General features: G+C 36.8%; 1 protein-coding gene across 6 annotated transcripts in view; it reads left to right on the forward strand.

Moving 5' to 3' along the window:
- Positions 1-27,180, forward strand: part of LOC117242097 (glutamate receptor ionotropic, NMDA 2B) — a 314,701-nt gene that overhangs the window by 49,717 nt on the left and 237,804 nt on the right. For all 6 annotated transcript variants that reach the window (XM_033508487.1, XM_033508486.1, XM_033508488.1 and 3 more), the window contains exon 2: positions 7,658-7,756. The gene's annotated coding sequence lies outside the window, so the exon portion shown is untranslated. The remainder of the gene's footprint in view (positions 1-7,657; positions 7,757-27,180) is intronic.

A 27,180-nucleotide genomic window follows, 5' to 3' on the forward strand; every position in this document is an offset into this window, starting at 1 on the left:
GAACGACCCGAAGCTCTAGCTGATAAATAAATTTCCTCGAATTCCAACACTAGCGAGATGTTCTCTAACGAAGGCCTCATCTTTCCCGGGAATACCACGCGCTTAACATCCTTTCTTCGTTGCTTTTGTCCGTGGAATCGCATTCCCGTTGCTTCTTTCATTCCAACGATATCTCCTTTTTTCGCCGTTATTCCACCGCGCACCGCTAAGATCCATTGTGAAAGTGCCAAGTATTAAGGGGTCTTTCTCCGTTTCCTTACCTCGCTGATTCGTTCTCGTGTTCTACGTTTACCACTCCCCTTTTCGATTTCCAACGGATAACCATCCTGATCTTGTCTTCGTATCGTTATCGCCCACGTGCATTCAGAACATCACTTTCCGCTGCTGATCCGATTTTCCCTCACGCGAGTATCCTCTCGTTGGCCGGAATGCTTATTCGATGATGCCTCTTGCCGATAATTTAACAAATTGTAAATTAGCTTGCAAATTAAAGATTAAAGTACAAATTGGAGGTTAAATTTATGGATGGTAGATGCGTATTGATAATTTATACAAATTCGTGTTTTTATAAAAGTAAAAATCTGTTTTATATATTTTTGGATATGACGCGCGTTCTGAGTATTTTGGTATCTTCGAATTGATGGTATAATCGCGAATCTATATAAAAAAAAAACGGAGAATTTAAGTGGAACATTTTTTTATCTACTGAATATTGTAGCAGCTACTGTACCTTCGATTGTTTATACGTTTTTGCATATTAGGTGTACCGTATCGCACGAATGTATAAAATCCAATTGATTAAGTTGACTGTGGATCGAGAAATAGCGTAACAGCGTGAAAACGTTGAAGCTTTAAAAGCAAGAGTTACAGAGTGAAAAATAAATATAGTGTCAATATTGAAGTTTTGAAAGTAAAAACCAACTAGAGGATGGAAAATGGTATACCAGTGGCAATATTGAAGTTCCGAAAGTAAATTCCGAATAAAACAGCTTTGTAGTGCTTTCTATTTGCTTATGTCTTCTGTAAATATAAAAACAGTTTCTACGATAAGTCTTGATAAATGGAGTATCGACTTGTCACTTGTAACTTACTTGGTAAACGATCTCTATGTGGCTAATACAGGCAACGATACCATTGAAGCGGTATAATCCCACTTGGAGACACCGAAACACAAAGGTTGAATGTTACCTCTAAAAAATTCTCAATTCTCTAAAAAATTTCGATTTCACTGAAATTCTTGTCCCGTTTATATCTTCAAACGTAAGAACAATAGAAAGAAGACTCAACCTGGAAACGTAACACTCTCGCGTCGAATCCTATCGAAACGGATGGTAGAATCATTAAAAAAGAAGAGACGATAACGAGAGGCAAACGAGTGAGTAGAGTATTCACCTTTGTTGGGTACAGAATTAATTAAATTAATTTGCACGTTGGACAAGCTTTCAACCTCCAGTTTCAAATTCTCTCGTCTCGGCGTTCAATTTTAAACTACGGTACAACACCGTTCCCCCTTTTCTCCTCCGGTTGCATATAAAATTACGAGAAGAATGGGAATGCAATCTGAAAATCAGAGGGAACGTTTAATGAATTACGTGTTGCAGCGGTGATTACACGGTACGGATATCGTCGCGTTCGTAAATTAAAGTATGAAATCGAATGACACGGACCGCTCGTCGAAAACCATAATTCATTTCAGCCCAGATATTTCAATTTGGGATTTCCGATTTAATCAATTTGATTCCGGCAGGTGAGAATTTTAATTAAGCGTTGGAGTACGTGAGAAGCGAATGGATAAACAGAATCTGAAGGCGGCTGGCCAGGTCGGTGCGGGTACCTTGTTCGTTTAATTCGGTTACATCGGTGCTTAACTGGAAACGCAAATAGAAACCGAGTATCCTACTGACCCGGTATCGACTGTTTCCATTTTTATTCGTCCCAGTTTCGCAACGGCGTCATTTATAAAATTCAGTTGCATTTCGCGAAATCGTTCCAATAAAATTTACCAGCTGCTCGCCAAAGGTTCGATAGCTTTGCAAAAAGTTCCCTACAAATTACGAGCGAAAAGAACATTTTCTGTCGTGTTCGAAATTCTGTGCCTTGTTTACGCGAAGCTTGCTAGATCATTGAAATAGAAAGGAGAGGCTTGAAACGATCCCGAAAGCCCGCTCACGTATACGGAATATTGCATGGTAAATGCGTCACGCATGGCAACTTTATTGACGTTGACGTGAGAGGAAAGAACAAAAGCTACCATGGCGAAAATAAAATGCTTCTTCAAGATGTAAACCATACGCTAGAACGGCGTACTGGCAACAATGAAGCTCGTATCTGGTTTCGAAACGAACCGCTCAATTATAATGGACGATTCTCAAAATTGCGTTGAAAATTCTCTGCGTGACTTTGCACGTAATTTTCATATCTGTTTCAGTTATCTGAGAAAGATAGGATTTCGCGCACAACATTCGCGCTTTTGTAACGTCGTTTACAAAGAAGTAGAATGGGCAGAATTTTCTTTCGTTAGAGAAAGAAAATATCGAATAACGGAGAATAACGGAGAGAAACTTTTAATAGAAACAGCGAGCAAACGATTGTGGTTGTAATTTCAGTTAATTTCGTGAAAATACAATACAGGGAATAAACTTTCATAAATGCTCGGAACGCAACAACGATGGACGATTAACGTTCGCCGGTGACGTCGACTCGGCTTTATCAATTAGTTTAATATTAATCGCTTTCGAAGCGTTCCACGCAATTTATATTTGCCCCTTGTTGAAGCAATTACTTCAAGAAAAATTCTGCACCTTTTTCTTTTGCATATTTCCGTGACCTGGAGACCGCTGTTACGAAGAGAATAGAATTTAGTGAAAAAAAATGGAAAATAAGGAGAGGTCCATATTGTTGTGTCCTTGAATATAAATTTTGTTTTTCGGGTTGCAAGGTCTAGAAACAGCAGAACTACAGGTAGATTTCTATTGCTGTTTCTTGTAGCCCTCAACTAGAGCTACACACCAAGGTTAACTTTTTGTTAATGTCCTTTGCTATAAATATATGTACGTGCTCCCTATCATCCTTCTTCTAGTTGTATCGTAACACTGAAAGAGTGAGGATCTGGATCAGCATACACTATACCTGTACTTATACCAATATTTATTTCAATATATTTTTCTATTACAAATTCATCCACTCGTCCCTCTATCGGTCAACCTCAACACACCTCAATGAAAAAAATTTAACTATTCCTTACAATTTCGGTTCGTTCAATTTCAAACAAATTTCGCCTTTAGGAAATTTCGCTCTATTCCTGACGTTGGTTTCTCCATTGTCAGATACATTTCGATTCCACTTCCAAGCATTTCTCGCGTGTTTAATAACGAGCCAACGAAGGATAAGTAAGAATTAAACGATAATTAGACACTTAATCATTGGCAACATTTGAGAAAAATCGTGTGCGATAAAACGCGCGCGCGAAATATTAGGTTGTTCGAAAAGTATCTTTCGTTTCGTAAAGTGATAATAGATGAACAACGATTTCTGTTTTATATTATTTTATTGAGTTAGCTATGATCCATTTCCTTATATTTCTATTATTACGTTCGTGCATAATTCAATAAACTAATATAAAACAAAAAAACATTGTGCGTCTATCATTTCCTTATAAAACGAAAAATAACTTTTTGGACAACCTAATACATGTTGCAATACGCGTAACATGCTGCTACGATAACTGTCTCCATTGATTTTACCAGTGTCCAGCTATGGTTTTGTTCTACCCATCCAACCGAACGCGGCTCTATTCTTCTTGTTCGTTCAGGCACGTTTTTATTCTATCATTTCGATTAGACACGGTTCTGACACAGTTATCCGGCCACGCAAGATTTTATTCCGGTCATCTACCCAAACACAGTCACATTTTTCTTGCCCGCTTACCTACTGTTTTATTCTGCTTGTCAAGTCAGGCACAGCCCCGGTGCATTCGTTCGTCCAAATGTTTCATTTCATTGTAATGGAAACCAACTTCCATCCCGTCCATTCAACGGTTTTAATTAAAGTTTCATTACAACCAGTCGTTTGTCACTCCAATCCTTCGAATAATAGAATATTTTCAACACGACCAAAGAGTTAAGCTTCGATATACAAGGAAATTTATTTCACTGAAACTCTTTCTCTTTTATTTCGCTGATCGTTAAGTGGCGGGTATTGTGCATTTACGAGGAATTTGGCAGTGTAAAATATCCAAAGTATAGAGCTTTCCGTTATATTTGGCAAGTAAAACAATTTTTTACCGAGTTCTGCTTTCACTATAGGGAACTCGATGGTAGAAAATTGCGCAGAATGCACGCAATACGAAGAAACGCGTGATATAATACTTTCTATAATACTAGGCAATAATAATACTGATAATACGTAAAACAATTTTGTATCGAGCCTCTGTTTCCCTAAGTATATTCTCAGAGGTATGAAGTTGCATAAAAGTTCACAGTCTATCGACAAGACAGTGATTAAAAATCGGTGTTGCGGAATGCCGGCGACTGACAAAGTGAAGAGGACGAACATACGCGACTCCGTGTTGATTCTGCTGGAATCCGGATGCGTTTTGTTCGGGGTAAAAACAAGAATTGGAAAAGAAGAATCGAAAGGAAACATCTGCAATGGTAAAGAGTGGGATTCCATTTGTTGGTCTAGAGACCCTAAAAGGTCGTGCGCGGGTTCGGCCGAGCGGCTAAACGAATAAATGCCTAGGGGACAGTGGTCAGACGCTTCTGTCCAAGTTCCACGCGTTCCAGGAACGCGATTATCAACTCTACTCTGGAGATAAATCAAGCTCCAAGGGTCCGACTTCCGAGAGACTTTATTCCTGCGATGCTTCGTTTTTGTTGATTCTCCGATTACTTGTCGCTCAAAACAATTAAATTTCCCAACTGAACCCTTTACGTGGATTTCTCTTTTATTATTTCTCAGTGAAAATAAGGATAAAACCTTGAGGTTTATTACCGTCGATTCTTATTTTCATCTTTACGAGCTTTTCGTTTCCCAACATCTTGTTGGTATCGTCTATGGATATTGTAGTATCGTGGACAGATTGCCTAAGAAATATCGGGTGACCCATAAACAATGTTGCGAGAAAGCCTAAGTGCCGACAGGCCGAAAAGGTCGGGAAACTTCAACGGCCCAAACGACCTATCGGTGTGTCGTCTGTCCTTCAGTCGAATAGTTACGCGGAAGTTGATTATGATCGCGGTCGGTTACGGAACACGTACGTGGTGGTGGTATGAGAAAAGACAAAGGGACGCTTAAGGGAGAAAGACGAATTAATCGGCAGTCGTTAACTAAGAGTCGAGCTGCGAGGAGTCGAGAGTTGAGTTGCCAAGTTGTTATGGGTTGTAAACTATTAGTTGTGAGTTGTGAATTATTTATTTAGTTGTCTTAGTTATAGCACATTACGGTATTTGGTTCGTGTTAAATTATCATCGTTTCCTGTTTAATCTATTGTAAATAGATCCGTGTATCGATAAACTTATCATATAGGATAGAAATCATTGGAAACCCTAATTTCTAATATTTCTGATAAAATAAATCATATGGTATATTATCAAGGTTTTCAGACGTTTTTCTTCGTGCGTTAAATTTTTTCTGCAATCTCGCTGTTCTCGTGGAATTGCTTTTGCGAATTCCAGTTCAACAGAGTGCAGATGCTGTTTGCAGGAGATTCACTCTTCTTCAATTTGAAACCGTAGAGAATTACGACCATAGGACGATCGAAATTTTTCTACTGAATTTTGAGATATTATTGCTGATCGAGGTGGAAATTGTTCGTTCGAGTCTATTTGTAACGGTAATCGGATTTTTTAATAAATATTGTTACTTACCGAAGTGTGAATTATTCCGTATTTATTTGTAACAATAACTGGACTTTCGAATAAACGTTATTTACAACCTTCGATCGAGATTTTTTCATCGATCTCCGTTTTATTATACATCTACTTTGTTTCATTGACTTGAAAAATTGTAGGACGTGCCTCGAGTCGCGGCGGATTTATGCGTATACTGTACAGAAGATATTCTCCAGAGTTCCGTACTTCTAGAGTTACAAAAATTTTCTTTATCGTAGTCTAAAAGTTCTGAAATAGAGAAGAACAAGGATCACAGTTCTCGTATTTCTTCGGACACGGTATTCGTACTAAACAAGGTTGCTATTTTTAGGATATACTCGCTTTACCATAGAAGAAGTATACAATTTTTTACACCCTCTCGTAACTTTAAAATAAAAATAACTATCGTAACTAAAATCACAGACGAAGGACAGAGTGAATTTATCTTCCTCGGAGATCTCGTATGTTCGTGTTCCGAAATATTGACCATGCAGTAGGGTCTGTAATAAAATTAATTGTAAAATTTTCTACTAATTTCATCCTTTCCGCTTCTATTTTTAATTTCATTTTTACATATATGTATATTTTATTAATTTTTGCCTACCGGCTATAAAGTGACATTGATTTACATAGATTTCTCATTCACGCTCTCATTCAACCTCGATAATTTCATTATTGCATACTATAATGAAATTGTAAATTAATCGTTATTCAAATATGATACAGAATTGAAATTAAAATTAAATACGAGAAGTTGTTCCCTTAGAATATCGATGCAAATGCATAGAATAATTTAGGGATTTCTCACAATTTTCTAGTTCTAGTTCTCTAGTTTTTCTCTGATTATCGTAATACTTCGCAATAATCGATACATTTCCTTAACTATACGATATTATAGTAATACGTATTTAGAAATTCCGAGTACGTACTGTGGTTCGGTGTAAATACATTTAAAAGGAAACTGAAAAATATCGTGACATTCTGATGACTGGGTAGTCCCAATTTCGAATTAAGCAAAAGGTGCTTCTTTCCTTTATGGGTCGTGAAGCAGGCGCAGGATAGTGGGCCACGATTCCAGAGATCGATGAATCTTTTCGTGCACGCATTTTGGTGAGCATGCCAAGAGGAATAGGAAATCGAACTGTCATCACGCAGCCAGCGACCGTATTTTTACGTGTCCACAAAGAGCCAGTTCGATATTGCTACTTCAGAAATGATGGCCGCAGTTCCTTTCTCACGAAGGCGCGCCTTTCGTCGATAAATTGAGAATAATATATCGCGCGATATATTTTTTCTCCTATGAATAATTCGTCAGTTGGTTCGACGTCGTAAACGCGCGATCTGATGCACTTTGTTACCTCGACTTCTCGCTCGTAGTATTTTTCATCTTTGAAGTTATGAAAAGAAAGTTCGATTAGTTGGATAGTCGGCGGACAATTACACACATCTTTATAACTCAAGTTATTTTTCATCGAATTGACCATCAGCTTTTCCCGAAGTTTACATATTATCTTTGACGTTGATTTATAGACAATAAAATATATCAGAATAAATCAGCACTGATATTAAATACGACACGATTTATTATTTAAAAGAAGTAACGACATACGTACATAAAAATGTAATAGCTACGTTTTATAAAGTATAGAATAAAAGCAGTAAGATTAGTTTTACTTTACAATTAAAACTCATTAATGTTTTATTAATGATATTTTGAGTAATATCTTTTTTTCTATTGTTTTGATATTTATAAATTAACGTAAAACATGTTAATTTTATTTCGACAGAAAGTTGGTGTGCCTCATTGCCCGGCTACAAGTAGTATGACCCCGTTCGTGGTCAGGCACAAGTCAAGTGGAAATTGCCCAGTTCTACACTGGCATCGAGTAAGTAGAATACCACTATGACTTATTAGACAAATTCGTACGGATTTATAATTGACTTGAGAACGTGTATGCTTGTTTTTAACCGAGTTTCTTCTTTAACTAAAAATAACATATTTTTCGTTTGAAGACTGACTGAAATATGACGTAGAAACTTTAAACTAGCTTATTTATTTTTTATGAAAGTAACATGAGAAAATATGAAAGTAACATGAGAAAATATGAAAGTATACTATATTCTAAAATATTCAGAAAAATATACAAAGAAGGCTGGTTCAAATTCAGAAACCAGTTTATTTAAAATAAAACTTAGCTATTTTGAAAAAGCAGAAAGCAGCATGAAATAGCTATTTTATATTTATGAAGGGAATACTATTTTATCGTAGTAACGAAGTATTCTTGCGTGGCCTGCGTTCACAAAGCATGTCATTATTACAATAACTAATCGAAACGATTAACAAAGCAGAATCTTTTATCACGTTGTTTTAAAAATTAAAGAAATAAAAACAAAGGCGAACAGAATATCATCGAAAAGATAATTCGATTCTTTCGCAAATTACTGTAATACTAATCGTTTAAATGACAGAAAAAGAATTTTAAAACCGAATTTTTCAATAATCAAACTGATTAGAAACAGCAAAAAAAAAAAAAAAAAAACAGGACATTAATCACGAGAGAATTCGATTTTCCATTGATACCCCTGTCGATTGTTAGCCAAACAATACCATTTATTTTACGTGCTGTTAAAAAATCGTCTGGAAATTCATCGACAAGCGAAATTGAGTACGAATGTTTACATCTGTACCTCCGCGCGAGTAATCACGCAAACACTCCAGGAATGAAGATCAGAATGGAAGGCAAATGTTTGAAGTCGTTATAACAGGTACGTGGGTGCTGCACGCCATCCGAAATTCTTCAATTTTGCAGCACGCGTGATTATTTTGCGCTCGTTGAATACACACAGGATGCGAGCGTCTTGCACGCCGTAAAATCCACACAACTGTTGAACAAAGTTTTCCCTCGTTGCACGATGTTTGTTCCACGCGGAATCGTGTGTTCTGCACGAGAGAGTATCGACGACAAAGCAAGAAAAAAGTGAGCGGAAATGTTTGCCAAAGGAATTGTTAATGGCGGTAATTTTAGTTGAAACAACGCTGGCATTTAACTCGGCTTTGAGATTTTCCTTTTTTTCTTTTTCTTCGTCGTGACGTTTGAACGACTGTGATGCTGCGTGGCGAGTGCATTGTTCCTTTGCGTTTTTGCGAATGCGTCACTTCTTTCATGCATTAACGACGAGAAAAGGATTCTCTTATCGACGAGGCTAATTTCGGCCGGTTTTCAAACGAAAAATGTGCAACTTTCTTTAACGCGAAGATGATATCCTCATATTTTCGACCTCGTCTTTTGAATAAACGCAAGAGACAGAGAGATTGCGAGGAAAGGAACGAAAGAAGGAGACAAATTTAATAAAGTGTAAACGTGGAAGGCATTTTTAAATAAACTAGATTTTATGTTTGATGTTAAAGTAAATTCAATTCGTATTCTACGAATTCTTCTTCTACAACGAAGAAACAGAAACGACCCACTTTTAAATTTGAGTAAATATTTGAAACATTCTATTAAACGTCTACGAGTAGTTAAATGGAAATGGTATAGAAGCTTCGATCATTGAAATGACATAGAATAATCCAAGGAAGAGTATAAATTTGTTTCAAGTATGAATAGCGATTCCTTTAAGCCATATTTTATAGTCAAGTGCGTAGATTTTAGCGTCATGTTTTTGTTTCCTTTTTTCCTTTTATGATATTTTCGCCGGGGTAAACTTTTGAGCGCCTGAGAATTTAGGTAAACCCGAAAGTTTCTCCGGGTCACAGAATTAGGGTCGACACTTCGCTCAAAGCTGTTCGACAAAATCTAAATTGCCCACGGCACGAAAAAGCTTTCTCTTTCGCTTATCTTTCGTTCTCTCTTTGGATATTTCTCTCCTACGTGGAATCCTTTGAGGTTACTCAGAAGGGAAAACTTTGTTAACAGGGATCGGCATTCAAATCTTTAGAAAAATGTCAGCAGTTCGACAAGGTATCGAACATCACCAAATTTTATCTCTACTTTCATCCTCTTCGTCCCTACATTAAAATAACAATATACGTCTTTTTATCGTGAAATATGCAGCGCAGATAATTTTCAGTTAAAGTATCGAGTGTTATCACGAAGAGATATAGAATAAACGCGTGATACGATTTCAAAAATTAAACGGATAATTTCATATACTATATCATATTTTTAATTTTATTTTCATTATCGCTATTGAATTACTGATGTTTACGTATGCGTATGAAATTTCAAGATACAATAATGTTCAGAATATTTATAATGTGCAAAATATGTCCAAGTATGATATATTGCACGAATATCGCTATACATATCATTTATTTTATATGTTTTAAGCTATACTTTTACTGGAACATACGCAACTGACAGATGGGAAATATATTGTAGCGATCCGACCATCTATTACCGATGAATCATAACATAGTATGGTTGTAACATCAACTTAGTCGGCGAACAAAATTTCTTCCAAATGTTTCTAATTTTCGTTTCCGCGTTTCGACAGTCTATGTATTATACTTATATTTGGCACGAACGATATTATAATATTTAAGAAGAGAAATGAATCATTCACAAATATATGAAACTGAACGAACATATGCAATTTAGTCACTGTTTCAACTCATACTTTTACGAGAATAAATTTACAGACGAGAGATCTATCGTGATATTCTGTCTGGCTGTTAACGATAAATAGAAAATTACAATTACAAACATCAACTGTATCGACGAACAAATACTTAATCTTCGTTCGGACGTTTGCACGGTTCAAGTGTCCCTCTGGAACGATACCTATTTCGCTATCGCGAAATCGAAAAGCAGAGAGTGTCATTTCGATTCGTATTCGATGAATCTCGCGTCGTTCTATTTTGTTCTTGATCGAGAGACTCCCGATTGACTTTAGGAGTAGAATAAGGATCCACGGTGTCATTCTTTTCGCGATTTATCTTATTTCATTCGATCATCCTCCCCGGAAGTCGTTTCGCCTTTCTCTTCTACTCTCTGTGATTCAGCTTTCTGTTCACTGTGTTCTCAGATTTCTAAGCGAACGTCGAAACACACCGACTGTGAAAAAGGTTGCCCTCGGTTATTGGGAATTGAGGAAATTATCGATCTCGCGAGGAAATCGTGTCGCCATGCGAATACCGAAAAGTCGCGACGAAATTCCTGAAATTCTAGCCGCTCTGACGTTTGTACCGAAACCGTATTCTCGTTTCGTTCTCGATAGGCATCGACTCTCGAATGGCTAACAATAGACGAATAAACGAAGCATGGAAGAGTTTTCAGGTCCACTTTGTTTTTGTTTGGCAAGCAATATTTTCTGCACAAACAGTGAAAAGATATTGGATCTGCTAAAAACGGTCTTCGACGCTTTCTTTATGTTAGTTTATCCTTATGTTTCAAACGAAGTATACTTACGTGTTAAAAATGAGACAGTTTTATATTTGATCATTCGCACGATTGGTTGCAGATTGACAATGCATGGTATTTATAATTAGCGAGGGGACAATTATTACATAATTGAATTTTTAGTACGTTATTGCGTTATTATTGGAGTAATTTTATTTTAGTTAATTTTAAATCATTGTAGGTATTGAACATGATAGGAAATGTGTTTATTAATTATAGACATCGCATACTATATTCATTTTACGGCAAATTTATAGCGATTGAATAGGAAGATATAGGAGATATATTTGTTAATTATAAATATTCTATTAAAAGTTGGTAGCTTTTAAGATAAAAAGCCGTTTCTTCCATAGACATTAAAAAAATGCATTGTAAGCATAGTAATTACTATGCGCAAGGAAAGTTCAAAAAGGATACATAAAGGAAGATAAATCTTCAAACTCGAGCGATGAGTTTAGCTAAATTTTTGTTCTCTTTACGGCGTCAATCAACGAGAACTTACGAGTATCGTTAAACAGTTTACTTTAAAAACGTAGCGTCTTCGGTTTTTTCGAAATTTCACTTTGCTGTCACACTTCCTCGCTAGTCGAGCGTCGAATTTTACAAATTTGATTCGTGATCGATTCAACTAATCAAGCAAATATTACTGTAATTTCACCCTAACGAATTTCTAAGTAGTTGAAATTCCGCGAATGTTCGTCTTCGTTTCACGAACTATGGTTTCAATTCGACGAAAATCGCATTGATCTCGTTGGCGCATCAAATTTTCCCATATTTTCAACTTTGCGTCAAAGCTTCGTGATTGAATCAGACCTTTAGTTCATACTAAAATGGTAACAAAACTTTAGTTCGCTCTAAATCTATATGAAAGCTGCTACTTCTAAGATTTATCAAATCCCACGATAGTCTGAATTCTTGAAATTTCAAGAAATGTTAAGATATTAAGGGAATATATATAAAGCAAATAGAACATTAAATTCTTTTCATATTTTCGACTTTGCGTCAAAGTTTCAATCACCGTTAAAATTGAATCAGACCATCGGTTGCTACTGAAATTGTATGAAAACTTTGGCTCATTCTAAAGTCGTGTTATAGCTGTTATTTTTTTTACTTCTATCAAATCTCACGATAGCCTAAGTTGCTGAAATTTCAACATGGTGTAAGAGACTAAGGGATCATAAAGAAATAAGAATTATATGAATTACAATTTCTTGGAACGCCAGAGACAGTGATTTTCGTTTCCAACTTCATCTTCAGCAATTGTCCGATTAACATTGTGAGGCGACGCGAGATACGAAGTAACGCCGCCGGAAGCAGCACGAGGAGGAAATTATTCGAAGAACGAGCGAAAGTCGTTGCAGAGGACAATAGAAACGGGGTCGGAAGCTTTCTGCTGTACGATTGTAATTATATGAAGCCCAGGTTCCCCTGGGAAACGACAGAGCAAGGGCGTCACGCTACAAATGGTGTCGGATGTATTCTTGGCTGAAAGATGGAAAGGAACAAGGGGCGTGGAACAACAAATTCGCCTAGAACGTCTGCTTTCTGCCATGCGAACACAGTTTTCCGTTTGATGTTTGGAAACAGCGCGAAGATTCTCGGGTTGGTGCCAGAAACTATTAGCAAAAATAAGAAGCGGATTACTCAGCGTGGATTGAAATTTGCTTATTTATACGAACGAAGAAATGTATAACACACGTACAGATATATGCAAATCTATAGGTGGAAGGAAATTATAAATTATCGGGTGAAAAAATTCACTGTTAAGTGCAATATTAAATTTTAATCGCGAAGCTTGATTTCACTCCACTCCGATTTCTTGCGATTGCAATTAATTTTCTTAACTAATGTGTCATATTTTGTATTTTTTATGGAACGTTGAATCACGCTAGACCAGTCTCTATAATAAAATATCATTTGATCATGAGGCAATTATTTCAGTTCAGTTGTCGATCTACTGTGCTGCTTCAGCTTGTCGAGTGTACGATGAGCGTAGAGCAGTGCACATGCATTTTTTCAACGTACGCCTTTCTATTACTTCACCGTGTAATTCACGCATGTGCACTTTCTGTCACTGTTGTTTATGTTTGACTTACGTTTCATTTTCTACGTGATCTTCGTGAAGTTTGGAACGTATGTACAGCACACGACATAAAACGTTATCACGCTTTAATTATGCCGGAAGACCAAATTAGACAAGCTGCTTCCACTGGGTTATAAAGTTACGATCCGCGATAATCTTATACCTATATATATCACACTCTTCTAAGAACGTCTCGTAGGTCTTAGAAGGAATATTCGACCGAAATTTTGGTACCCTACGATAGCTCAAAAGTTGAGAAACTCGAAGAAGAATTATAGAACTTTGGGGACTTGCGTGAAATGTTTCGAAGTCGACGCAAAACAAACAGTCGATGCTGTATTTATTATACAGTTGGAGTTCTGGGAAATTAAAAAAAAAAAGAAATCGAAAGAAGAAGTCTTTATTATAAAAATGCGTTCCATTTTATAAATTAATATAGTTTCCTTCGTATTAAAAATTATATGTTGAGAATAATTGAAGAAAAATATTGGCACTATGCTAAACAAAAATATTTAAACCATAAACCATAAACACCGTAACCTTTTAATACACGAACATATCTTATATTTTCCTTGTATATTAAATGAAAACAGTCGATCGTTTCGTATTGTCGATGCGGAGCTAGCGAAAAGCAGGAGTCAGAGTCCCTTGCTGGCCTGTTAACGTATTTCCGCTCAACGTGACGCGTAAACAATAGAAACTCACGTCCATATGTCGACTTTTATACTTGTTCGCCGTCACCTTCCCGATTTACCAATGTTTTCCCGTTGGCGATCTTCCATCGTGTTGCATTTTTCATGGGGTGCCGATTCCAGTGAAAATCCAGTCAGTGAGCATGACAAGCGTTTCCTGACCAATCGAACGCGTACCAGAAATATTCTGTCATGCTTGTTCAATCGTAATACGCTCGTGAAATTGACGTTATCGTACTGGATGTTATTACTGGTTGTTTTTCCAAGATCCAGGACAAATTTATATGGCAAAAAGGAGAAATAGCCCGAGAATGCTATTAGCATAATACATTAAGGAATGTCGGTCAAATGGTTTTGTTACTTTTATATTTTGTAAATTACATTTTTATTTATTTTACTGTTATTCGAATGTGAAATGTACACTTGGTGGAACAAAGCGAACAGTTTAAGAAAGCAGAAAATAAATTAAAAACTTTCGCAATTCAAAATATAATTAATTACGAATACATTACTGCATTATGATTAAATTGAAATTAACTGCGAATTATAGTCATTTGGATGTAGTTGGAATTCCGATTGTCGTGACTTAATCGACAGAATGAATGAATGAATTTTTCTGTTGTTACTCGAATACAAGCTCAACAAATCGGTGAAAGAATCCATTATGAACCACGTGATTCCATTGGTAGTTCTTTATCAAATCAATATTAATGAGATTCTACGTTATCGGTGGAACCACCTGTCATCAATTGCGAACATTATTCACTTCGATTTGTACGAGTGTAAAATAGAAAGAAGGGAGGCAAATCAGTGATTATAAATTCAAATTTTCAGGAAAAAATGATTATACTAATTTAAGATACCTTTCTCACGAATAAGTATTGCGGAACACGGTTGAAAAAGGAGGTCTAAATTCACGGCAAAGGTAAATTTTTGCAACATTAATGGTAATGTTGTTTCTTTCACCGCGTAAGTGAAGTGTATAAAGCATATTGTCATAGCCAGTGTAACAAGTAATTTTTCGCGTAAGACAAAGTACTCGTTTGCCTGAAAATAGCCGTGAAATTTCATGTTTCGTGATATAAACGGTCCAGTGATAAAATTACGTTCCGAAATTTCAGTTTTGACACGAGATAAATGGAACGAAACGCGTTGTTGGATCTGTATCTTGCTCCTCGACTTAACTCTTTTGATCATATAATATTCTGTAAAACGATATTAACAGTTCTGTTCGAACGATTCTCTGATAGATTTATCGGAGAATTTAATCCCCTACAAAAATTTCGATGATGCGCGAAGCTTCCTTCGAGGAAAAAGATATAAGACAGAAGTTCCAATGAACTTTTACACGCTTCAATCCGTTTTAAATTTCTATTAACGAAAGTTTAGCGACTAGCAGAGTCTCGTCCTCTCTCCGTGCTAATTGAATTTTACGGCGCTGATACTTTCCAACATAATACTTCTTGAAAAGTATGTCGGAAAAGATTGAAAACGTGCAGTGACGTTTACGGCAAGAAAACAAATTTTTTACGAATTTTAGCAGTGTGAATAATTAATCGAAAGCGAAATAAATACGCAGGACGAGTACAGCTGCAAAAATCTGTAAAATGTGAAAATTGGGATTCGCGTTACAATATTTAGACTATAACGCGTTCTTTTATTACAGTCTTATTTCTATAATCATGGAATAGTATATTGGAATATTAAATTTCTCTCATGTTTTTGTTTTCGTTATCTGTAAGAGGTATCAGCCATTGATCATTTATACTAATTATGAGATATATTGAAATATTAAATTTCTCGCTCGTTTTTGTTTTCATTATCTGTAAGAGACATCAGCTATTGATTATTTATATTCTATACTTAACAATGTGTGTAAAAATACGAATTTCTATGAACATCCGCGATTCAACAGTAAGATAGGAAAAAATTTTCAACAAAAATACTTTCAACCTCGCGCGTATCATTTCCACTCCTTTGCTCGTAAATCACTCGTCATTTACAAAATCTTTTATCGCGTAAAACACTAGGTTCGCGAAAGCTGGTGCATAATCCCGTACATTTTTATCGCGCAAGACACCAGAACACCGCCAGAGAATCATTTTATATCTAACAGTCTAACAACGACACACAGAATCCTTTGGTATCCCAAACAACTTCCTGCTTTCCTGGCCGGCCGTTTTCGCTCAACAACTCGTCCGATTATCACCGTTCTCGCTCAATTTTCCGTTTCACTGCCTTTCCACGAGCACGGCAAGTTCCCACTTTGCTCAAACATTCATGCATGCAAATTTCGGCCAGCCGTGCGATCTCCATCGTCTCTCGTCCCTTTGCGACACGCGTCAACGGAATAAAACAGCGTGCAGTTGCATTTCGGCGGGCGCAATCTTACGATATTCGTGCGTTCACGCGAACTTATGGTTACGTTGGATGCATATTCCGGCGAATCGACAGGCAAGGTCCAACGAATCGAGTTCGTCAAAGTAACGGATAGACCGCGGATTTTTATGCGAACTCACAGTTTTGTGATGTCATGATAAAAAAATAGGACTTGGGTAGAAGATTGTTTCACTTAACAATTATTATAAAAATCGCGATACCTTGGATATTTTATATATTTTTTCATATTATCTGCGTCATGTGCAATTTTGCACTTTCGAATTTCCTATAAATGTAGTAAATAAGTCGAGCATGTATATAGATCTGCGTGCGTGAATATCAGAATATCAGTTTCTAACCATAGCTTGACGCGGCTAGATTCACGTGAAACGAGGATCTAGATGCAGGATGCTTATGGCAGATACGCTGATGGTAGACACAGGCAATCCTACACACTGTCCGCGATCTTACATGGTTACATACGGTTCGCAGTGTGCAAACACAACGCGTACACGAACAACGTATTTTACAGATGGCAGAGAACGCTCGGTCCGACACAGCTCTCAGTTGCGACGCGAGATTAACATTAATACGCTGCACCGCGTTTCTCTGTAATAGATACTGGATTACATAGGTCCTACGTGATACGATTTTCCGATGAATCGTTACGGAGCATGGTCGATCCGGATGCAATTCCGTGCTGGACGACTGTCACGAAGGTTGAAATTAGCTAGTTAGATCGCTTTTTTTTTGCCGATTAATATTATCAAATAAGTATCTGTGACTTAAGGATGAGGAAGTAGTATGATTTTGATACCTTTGGTATTGTATTTTATACGAATAGTAAGCCTTGGGATACGATGTATCAAATTCATACAATTCATACAATGGGAGTAAGATTCTACTAGATAGGTGGCAGGAAAATTTTTGGAAATTCAGAAGATGAATGTAGTCTGTCAGGTGGTGTATCTTTGGCTTTGTATTCTATAGAAGAGTGGATTTTACGAGCATTTTCTGCAGCGGAATAAATAATATATATAAATAAATAAGAATAAAGAAGCAGTCAAAGAATTTTTGAAAATTTGGAACATCAACGTAATCCGTGCATAACCATGCACCTTTAGCATAATGTTTTTCGGTAAATTAAATTTTAAGGAATGAAGATTTCACGCGGTGGAAGTAAGTGAACTTCTGGATGAAAGACAATTTTGAATAATAATAAGTGTAATATTCAATTAAATTAGAATATTCAATTCGATAAAATATAAGTTTCTTTTCGAAAACTTGATCGACGTTTTTCGAAAGAAGGCTCAATCACGCTCGTACATCGATCGGTGCTATAGAGCCCAAACTTTTTTCATTTGAGGATTATAAACTTGTCGAGAATTCAACGCATTATACCCAAAGTTTAATTAATCCACCGGAGAATATACGAGTGAACTTGTCTAGCACGCATTCGAAAATACCAGAATTCCCTTGCGAATATTACACGTGTGATCTATTGAAAAGCGGTGTACACGAAATACATTATACCAAGATCGTATTTTTAGCCACTAACCCGTATCTAAGTATACTTTGTATAAACGATTCCAATTAAAGTAATCCAATGATAATAAATTCATGATTTTGCAAGAACGAAAGATCCAGAGAGTAAAGGCTATGGAAAGATAAAAAATCCGGATCGTTTTGAATTTCATAATTCCAATGTTAAACACAATTCTGTTTGTTCAGATAGAAACGACCCTGTTCTACTTGTGCGTGTTCAAACAAAGCCTGCAACGGTGTCTGAGCAAGAATGATCGTGTTTTACTTGTCTAACTCTCGGTTGCTATATCTCCCTTGTGTATCCATGGCTTGTGGGTGATCATGGATTCCCTGTCTGACAACGTAGTGCGTTATTCTTACTTCAAACTAGGATCTACGAAGCAAGTTGAGAATCACGATCGTGATAAGTAGTTCCTGAAGAGATGTTCCCGACGGCGCGGCAGCAGGAGTCGCGGCTTGCGATTCCGTGCAATTGCATCTGCAGACGGTACCTTTCGACGTTAAGAGAGTCCTAAGCTTTGCAAAGCCAACGGGATTTCCACGATATTCGTAGGTGAAATACAGCCGGACGATTTGATACCATCGGCCCTTTAAAATCGTTCGCTTTCTCCGTACTATTTCGACGGAATTTTTTACGATATCCATTAGATACATTGGACAGTTTGTTCGAAGATAGCGAACGATAAGATTGAAAATATCGCGTGTTTCAAGCGGAAAACTTACGGCCTTCGGCAAAAATATTGTTATAGCTCTAAAGATGGTTGGTATTTTCTTCGTCATATGTAGGAATTTTTGTCATAGTATTCTCGGGACAATGATCAAATTAGAATATTAAATACTCAGTTTCGATATTAGAATAAAATTAAAATTATATACAGTACGGTAAAAATACAAAAGTCCATGGAAACGAAATACGGTGTAGATAGCATATAGTATTAGTACATAGTATAGTATGTTTATGGCATTTCCGGAAGACGGGAAAGGTTAGGTCCTTAAGTCTTTTTCTCGCCTCGAACGAGGTATCTCTCGTACGTCTTTTTATTAGAACGTGAGATATCTGGTTCGAGGAATCAGGATAAAAGTCATTTCACGAAAGTGGAATAGAAGTAAGATCCGCGCATGCGGAGGTATAAATAATGTTAAATATACGTAGATTACGTTATACTCATAAAAGTTCTGTTATCTTTTCTGCGTATGAATCGATGTTTAATTGTAACGATAGAAATGTGCGATATATTTTATTGAAACAGTAAGATATCAAATAAACGTTTGTACCTGAATACGAAGAGATTCATAATGATAAATTTGGAATACGTTGACGTTCGTCAAGAGCTGTGCCAAATTTATTAGAACCTTTTTCGAATCTGTAAATATTTTCTATTTTTTTTGCAAGGATTTAAAAAATACGCGAGAAAAATATTATTCCGTGCGCGGGGCAGAATTTCGATATTTCAGTGTAGAAAATACGAGAAGCATCAGATGCAAAGAACGCATGCTGCGCGACAATAAAAGCAACGCGTTTGTCGTTGCTTATACTATATGAAAGAATTTCAGTTACCTTCGATACATTTTTACCTCTACTGCTCATCTCCTATTGGTAAAATATACCTTTGACAAAAAATCCATGTCCTTTTCTATTCATTAGTCAACATCGAATATCACGTTTATTTGTCATTCGTAGAAAGTAAAGAAATAACTTTTGAATTACAATTTTCTGTATAACTTGCTCGCAGTTATTATTAGATAGATGCTTGCGCATTGATTATTCGAATTATCAATGACTAAAGTAAATTTGAAATCTAGTAAGCTTCACCTAACTCTAACCCTAACCAGAATAGAAACTACATGGAAAAATATATTGCAAAGAAAAACACAGGATATTATATATTATATAATAGAATATATTATATAAAATAATATGTAAATTATTACAGAATAGAAACTACAATAGAAACTACATGGAAAAATATATTGCAAAGAAAAAAACAGGATATCATATATTATATAGAATATATTATATAAAATAATATGTAAATACTTCGCCAAAAAGTTTCACTGAAATGAAAGAAAAGCTTCATAAAAATGCACCGTTGTAATTTATAAAATTACTACGAGGAATTATAGTTATTTCGACCATTTTGGTAGTTTCAGTGTTAAATGGACAAAGTTTACAGGTATACGTATACGCATTACACAAAAATGTACAAAACGCCCAAGTTAAACAAATCTCTAAGTTGCAACATTCATAGAGATACGAACATGCACAAAAATCCTCAGTCTATTCATCATTTTTCATCGCACTTCTCTACTCCGCTGCTTCAAGCAATCAAACTTACAATTTCAACGAACACGTCGCATCGTCCAAGATATATCACGTACCAAGTAGCCCGAAAACTTCGGCAATTGAGACGTAAAATTTGGAAATCTTCCTTACGGGGGTGAATCGTGATAGCAGTAGAAAGTTTCCATGGTTATGACAAAACCGGTTGGCCGTTGCCGAAGACACGAGGGACGAAAGCAATACCGCGCTATCCTGCGCATCTGGTCAACACAAACCGGCGTGTACGGAAGAGGGAGAGAGAAAGAAAGAGAAAGAGAGAGAGAGAGAGGGAGAGAGGCGCAACAGAGGACGTTGACGGAAATCGGAAATCGCAACGAATCGGAAAACAACGACACGCTTCGCCACCCTTCAGACAGTAATTCCACCTGTCCAATGAATTCGTTACTGTTTTGTACGGTTAAAAGAACGAATCAAAGAGAATGGCAGGGGGAGGCGGAAGGGAACAGAAAGTGGGTGCCGCGAGAACGACAAAAGAATGACAGAAGCGTGGAAAGAAAGGGTGGGTTAGTAATGGAAGTGAACGATATTGCCTGTTAGACTTCTATTGGGAACGACAAAAGATAGCGCATATGTATATTGTGACGTCTTGGAAAAAAAACCTAGTCTCATCTTTAACAAACGATACGCAGTGTCATTTATTGTCCCTTTTCTCGAATAATTGACAAGTAGCGCATATACCGTTGCTTTTTAAATAAATGACAAGCCGTAACGGGCATTGTTCGTTGCTTTGTTTCAACTAAACTGCAGATAGCGTTGGTTATTGCTTTTTCTTTTCCTCTTAAAATAAACGACAAGCACCGATGAATATATTCTATCGACGATGGTTATTTTATGAAAGAACGTATACTTTGCGAGGATATATCGATAGCAGAGCGTAATTTATACTTTAGTAGAGCCGCGTGTACTTTCCAACGTAATTGCACGAATTCGTGTTAGAGGTAAAGCGCATATCTGAAGTCCAAGTTGCGAACTTTTAATTTGAAAACTTAAAGAGAGTAATAACATTTACGCGGAATTACGCGATCCTTGTATCACGGCTAATATTAAAATACTTCGACGATAATATGCTTTCTAATTAACGGCTTTCGATGGTTCATTTTCACGAGCCGAAATATTTTACTCCGGGCGGTTCTTTAGGAAGAACGTATTATCCTTACATTCAAAGTTTTATTCAGCTCAAAATGTTTCTCTTCTCGTTTTAGATAGACTCTTCATAAAATCAACGTTTCGTCGCTAAAAGTACATCTGGCTTTTTTTTTATTTTTCCTTTCTCGCTCAATTTAAACACGAACGGCTCCTTCTTGACTCCCGGTAACTTTTCCCTTCGCTTCCCTTTGTTTCATTTGCTTTAAACGAAACGAGACCGTGAAGTTAGTATCGCCTTCGAGGTCGTTCACCGAGATCCTGTTCGAGACGTTATACGTAGTTCTCAATTGAGCGATAAAAAACCGAGACTAAAATCGACAAAGCTCTTCAAGGTAGGTGAAAATCGTGGTGCGACGCCACAAATGGATGTACAACATTGGCGAATCGCCAGAATCTTCCTCGATCCGGTCGTCACCTTCGATTCGCTCGAAATTGCCGAAAAAGCTGGCTCTTTCCTTTCTCTTTCGTACGCCGTTATTTCGCCCTGGCATATTTAATTTTATATTCATTAATGAGGCTTCCTTTTGCAACTTCGCGGCGGGTCGACGAAACAAAGGACGTTTCCTCGTTAGAAACTCGTTTTGTTGCTGCTACGTGTCTCGTGCAAATACGACGAAGATGAGGTGATAACGGATAAAGAATTGCAAACCCCTGACGAAGTATGTCTTTTTTTGTTGTAAAATTGTGTTTTACGACAAAATTGTAATACGTAGCTTGTTCCGTGTCTTGGGAAGATAATTGAATGATGAATTTAGGGAATTAAATTAGCAAAATATGTAAAAAACCAAAGGTAGATGCGGGAAAAGCCACGAATATAGCGCAAAATCACTGTGAGCGTTGTGTAATTGTACACGGTGAAATTTATATAATAAAAATACTTTTGATCTGTGAATAGATATATTTTGGTAGATGCACGAGAGAAATAAAGTATAAAAGAGTCGCGATATGGATTCTAGAACGGATAGAATTTTGTAGAAAAGGAATCGATGACTGTATCAAAGGTACCTTGGTATATCTTACGTCTTCGAGAAACGTAATCTACGTTCATTACATTAATACCATACATCGTACAATCTTATTTAAGGATTTCATATCTTTGATAAATAACGTTTTCATAAAATTTTGATTCAGGAACTACATCTTGGAATCGTTTGCAACGACGATTCATATAGAGTCTCAATACTGCAATTTCTACAATTTATCTTGATATTTGTTAATTTAAAAAATTCCCCAACAAGAACGTCTATTAAATTATCATTTTTTAATCATACGCGATACCGATCGTCTTTCTGTTTCTTTTTTTACACATATCCTATCTAGGAGATGACTACGAAAATGTTATTACTAGTTTTGTTCATTAGTTTTATATTACAACAGGCCATGTACTTATTTGCAAAGTACAATTCCAATTAGCAAATCGACTATTTTCTTTTCTTAAATTCCGAAGTAATTGCGAAAAACTTACTACTAATGTCTCGTATTAATTTTGTGTCACACAAGACTACGTATTCACCTACAAGTTACAGCTTTCCGATTGGCAAATACTCGTCAAAACCGGAAAATTCTTCAAACCGGCGATATCAACACCGAGTCCGCTCGAGTTTTCAATTTCGTGGTGCAGATTACTCGAAACCAGACGAGGTTATCGCGAGCAATCGATTCGAAGGCCAATTCTCTTTCGCATTCTCACCACTCGTGCACCGATTCTTTCATCGGGGCGAAGATAAGGCGGCTGATTCTGAGGGATTATTCAACTGAGAACGGTGGAGCCGGGCGCGAGGAGAGACGCTTAATCAGAGCAGTTCGTTCTTATCTGAAGAAGTGCCAGTAACATCATCGACCGAGTTACCTGTCAACCGATTTCAACTTCTCGATGTCGCCTCGTAAACTTTCGACCAACCTGACTGACTCGTCCCTCCCTTTTCCTTCTCTTATTTTCCACCTTTAGAGCTCGGATGAACTTCGTTATTTCCATCGAACGATTTCTGCCTCGTCGCTTCTGTTGCTCACCGCACTTGTTAAAACATTTGCACCGGGGAAATCGACCCTGCGAAATTCCTCGACGAAGCAATAACGAGGCTTCTTTTGTGAAATTTGAGATCATTGATTAAACGTAACAATTTTTAGGAAAGTGGTGTACACGTTCGAGCTTTGAAAATCCTATTTTACAGCTATGAATATTTTATACTTCATAACGTTCGAATATTTTACGAAATACGTACATATATAGAGGCTGTTATTAGATTTAACTTTTTCGTTCTTCTTCGAGCTTTTTTCATCACCTTCCGCGGAAAAAAAAAAGAAGTTCTCCAAATTGTCCGCTCGAGATAAGATGCAGACTTCCAATAGCGTGTTCATAACTTTCTTTCGATGAAACTTCCGACGCTAACGAACCTTCGATTGTTTGGTGTCCGTCTTCCGAGGACTCAACTTTCAGACCGCGTCCAATTTCCGTAAAATCGTTTGGCTCTTTTGAAATTTCAAATATGCGAGCAATTTCTTCGCTTGGCCAAAATTCTACATGTTACAGATTGTGTTAAATGTAACATCTTAGAAACGAATACTTAAATGGGACGCATCGTGATAAAATGTAAAATTGTCCTGTTTTCTTTCATCCTTGTCTTCGATGAAAAAGACGCTGATTTTAAACGTTTCATCGTTACAAAGCCTAGATACCTATGACGAAGTCTATTAAAAAAAAAAAAAAAGAATTTAAAAACTTGTTTTGTTCGCTAAATATTATCACGACTACCGCGTTTCTGCTACTTTATACATTCTCATAAATTCTATAATTTTATAAACTCATCCAGTAACTCTACGAACACTTGCCAGACTATCACTTATCGCATTCTAGTTAATAAATCCGAGCAAACTAGCTGTTTCCCTGTCAAAGGAACAAATTTACCAAGAGAAAGCGTGTATTATTCAGACGGTAAGAAGATAAATGTTTCACTGATCCAAGTTGTCGAGGTGCATACAAACAGCTATATTATTCAACAAAAGACGTAATGCAAGGCAAAGGGTGTTTCTATTAACTATTGAAGTTACGAGAAGCAAAGCACTTAACACGAAAAGCGACGTTTAGTAGCCTTCATTAGCGGTTGTTTTCTCAGGGGCGCGAAGCCGCGTTAATATCGTATCGGGCTCCTTTAATCCGACGCGTCGTTTATGCGACAACGGGATTCGATATAATCTGGTCGGATATCTGGCTAGAAATACGTGTCGTAGCGATCCTGATGCAGCTACTGGTCCAAGCCGTGTATCTCGACACTTGTATATCGACAGTTGCGACAGTACGCGGTTATCTCGTCGTCGAATCGAGCCAAGAGGCCAAGGTTACCTTTATTTCGAGCTGCAGCATTTCTGGTATCGTGGCTGGGCCAATAGTTCAGCCCCGCTTCCGCCACGTCGCATTTTCCACCGCTGGAAAAATGCAAATCGAGTCACCGCTCAACCACCGTTAACCACTTAACGTGCTCGCAGCCAGCTAACAAAATGTCCACTCTTCGTTTATATTCTTTTTGTAGAAAAGATCTTTATTTAGACTAATAGCATTTATCTGTAGATACTATTTATTGCGTAGTTCCTCTTTTTAGATTTCTTTCAAGCGCATGAATTTTTAAATATGACGTCGAGGGACATAATGGAATCGACGCAACATACGTGTAAACTCTCTAAGAGTTCAAACGCGGGTAAACAAAGGGACTTTCTCTGTTTAACGGGCAGTGTGGCCTTATTTGTTGTTACGGACGACTGATTTGCCAAACAGTCATTTCACAGACAAATAATTAGAGAAGAAGAAGGATTTCGAGCATTAGAAATAGACACGATCATAAGAGAGAAATTATTATTTAGAGTATTGAAGATCGACAGAGGAAGAGTGGTAGTTTAGGACGTGGAAAATCGATTCCCGATTTTCAGGTAGACCTTGTACAAAGCTTTGTTATTTATTATTATTTATTGTTATTAATTATCGTTAATCGTTATTTACCTCTGTATTTTATTTAAGTATTGTTACAATAAACTTGATTTTCAGATTTTCAGAATCGATCTCTGAATTATCCTAGAATTGAACATTATATACGTGTCAGTCAGTAGAAAATGTGTTAACTATGTCAGATCGCTTTAGTTTTCGAATATCAGGTTTCTCGCTTTAATTAAAAAGAATTTTAATGATTATCGATGGACTGCGGATTTTGTATTTATTTGGGAAATTTAATGATGCAAAAAGTAAGTATGATATGTAGAAATATGTAATAATATAGTATTATATTCGTAGTATTTAATATTTATGTGAAGCATATCTTGCGTCCCGTTTCTTTAGTCGTGTTTATCAAAGTTGCATAAACATCCCCCATGTAATGTCATTAATCTCTAATTTTAATGCAATGGAAATTGATCGAATCTTTGTAATCGAATACCGCGTAAGAACTTGAAGAGGTAGCTAAATTAAATTATTTTTATCGCAAACGACGTGAGAAATAGTCGAAGGACTGAACGAGAACGGGAGAAAAAAGAAAATGAGACAATTAGCAAGAGCATTGGCAAGATCTTTAAAGTTGTCACTTTGTCAGATAAATAGAATAAATACGCTATGATCGGCACTCGTTCTGTTATATGGACACCGCTGTGGATATTTCTTGGCCAAATGTCATATTGGCATGGAAGTTGATGCGTATTTCATGTTTTAAACAGGCTCATAGATTTTCAGGCTGTACGAAGAAATAAACAGCATGGTTGGATACTACGAAAGTTCTACTTTAATACGTGACGCGACTTAGCCGATAGTTCTCCAATAAAAGTATACTTTTACGTGTGATTCTTGCTGGAACAGCGATGCGTCAGTTACGATGTTTGTAGAAAACTTACTTCCACGTGTATGTTACCAGATGTTAAACTACTTTTCGCTAGTTTTCACCAATTTATGGTTCCATCGACACTCGATATTCTTATGAATATAAATTGCAGTTGAGATTTTCTTGAATCAATATAAATCATAATGCAGAATTTCTGGAATAAAATTCGGTGGCGTCTTGAAGATTTCGCCAACCATAACCAACAGTTGCAATGCAGCTAAACTACAAATGTCGCAGAAGTAGTCGCTCTAATTGCCGATACATTTGCGGAATCTCCCTACGTACGTTACAGTTTGAAACTTCGAACAGTTTCCTGTTCGAAACTAAATAGAGAGGCGTCGCGTTTGCGGACGATCCTTGTTTAATTAAACGTTCGATAAGCAACGACCAAGGCGAACAATGAATGTATAATTGTCCTTAATCGAACCGATATTATCCGGTGCTTCCAAAGTGAGTTCCACGAGAAGAAAGTCGCCTTTTTTTCTCTTGTTTGAAACAGCGACTTCCTATCGTCTTCCGTTCTTTCTTTCATTCGTTGCTTCGCGTAATGTTATTATAAACGCAACGCGTTTCTTTACTGACTCCTGGCAGAAGAAACTACGAGCGAATTAATTCTTCTTAACGGAGATTATTCGTTCTAAAGGCCGTGGAAAATATTTTTCTAGTTCTTTTTACTTTTTAATACTTTTCGTTCCGATGATATTACGGACATTCCAAATTTTTTAGTGTAAACACTCAACAGGGAGGAAAGGAGCAATGATATGGAGAACAGTACGAATTTTTCATATTTCTGACGAAAATATTCCGAATATTTACTCTCGAAATAAGCTTCCGCACTCTGAAATCCCTAAAAAATTCTTTCCACG

Source organism: Bombus vosnesenskii, unplaced genomic scaffold, assembly GCF_011952255.1.
Source record: "Bombus vosnesenskii isolate JDL3184/JDL3185 unplaced genomic scaffold, Bvos_JDL3184-5_v1.1 scf7180000016263, whole genome shotgun sequence".
NCBI lineage: Eukaryota > Metazoa > Arthropoda > Insecta > Hymenoptera > Apidae > Bombus > Bombus vosnesenskii.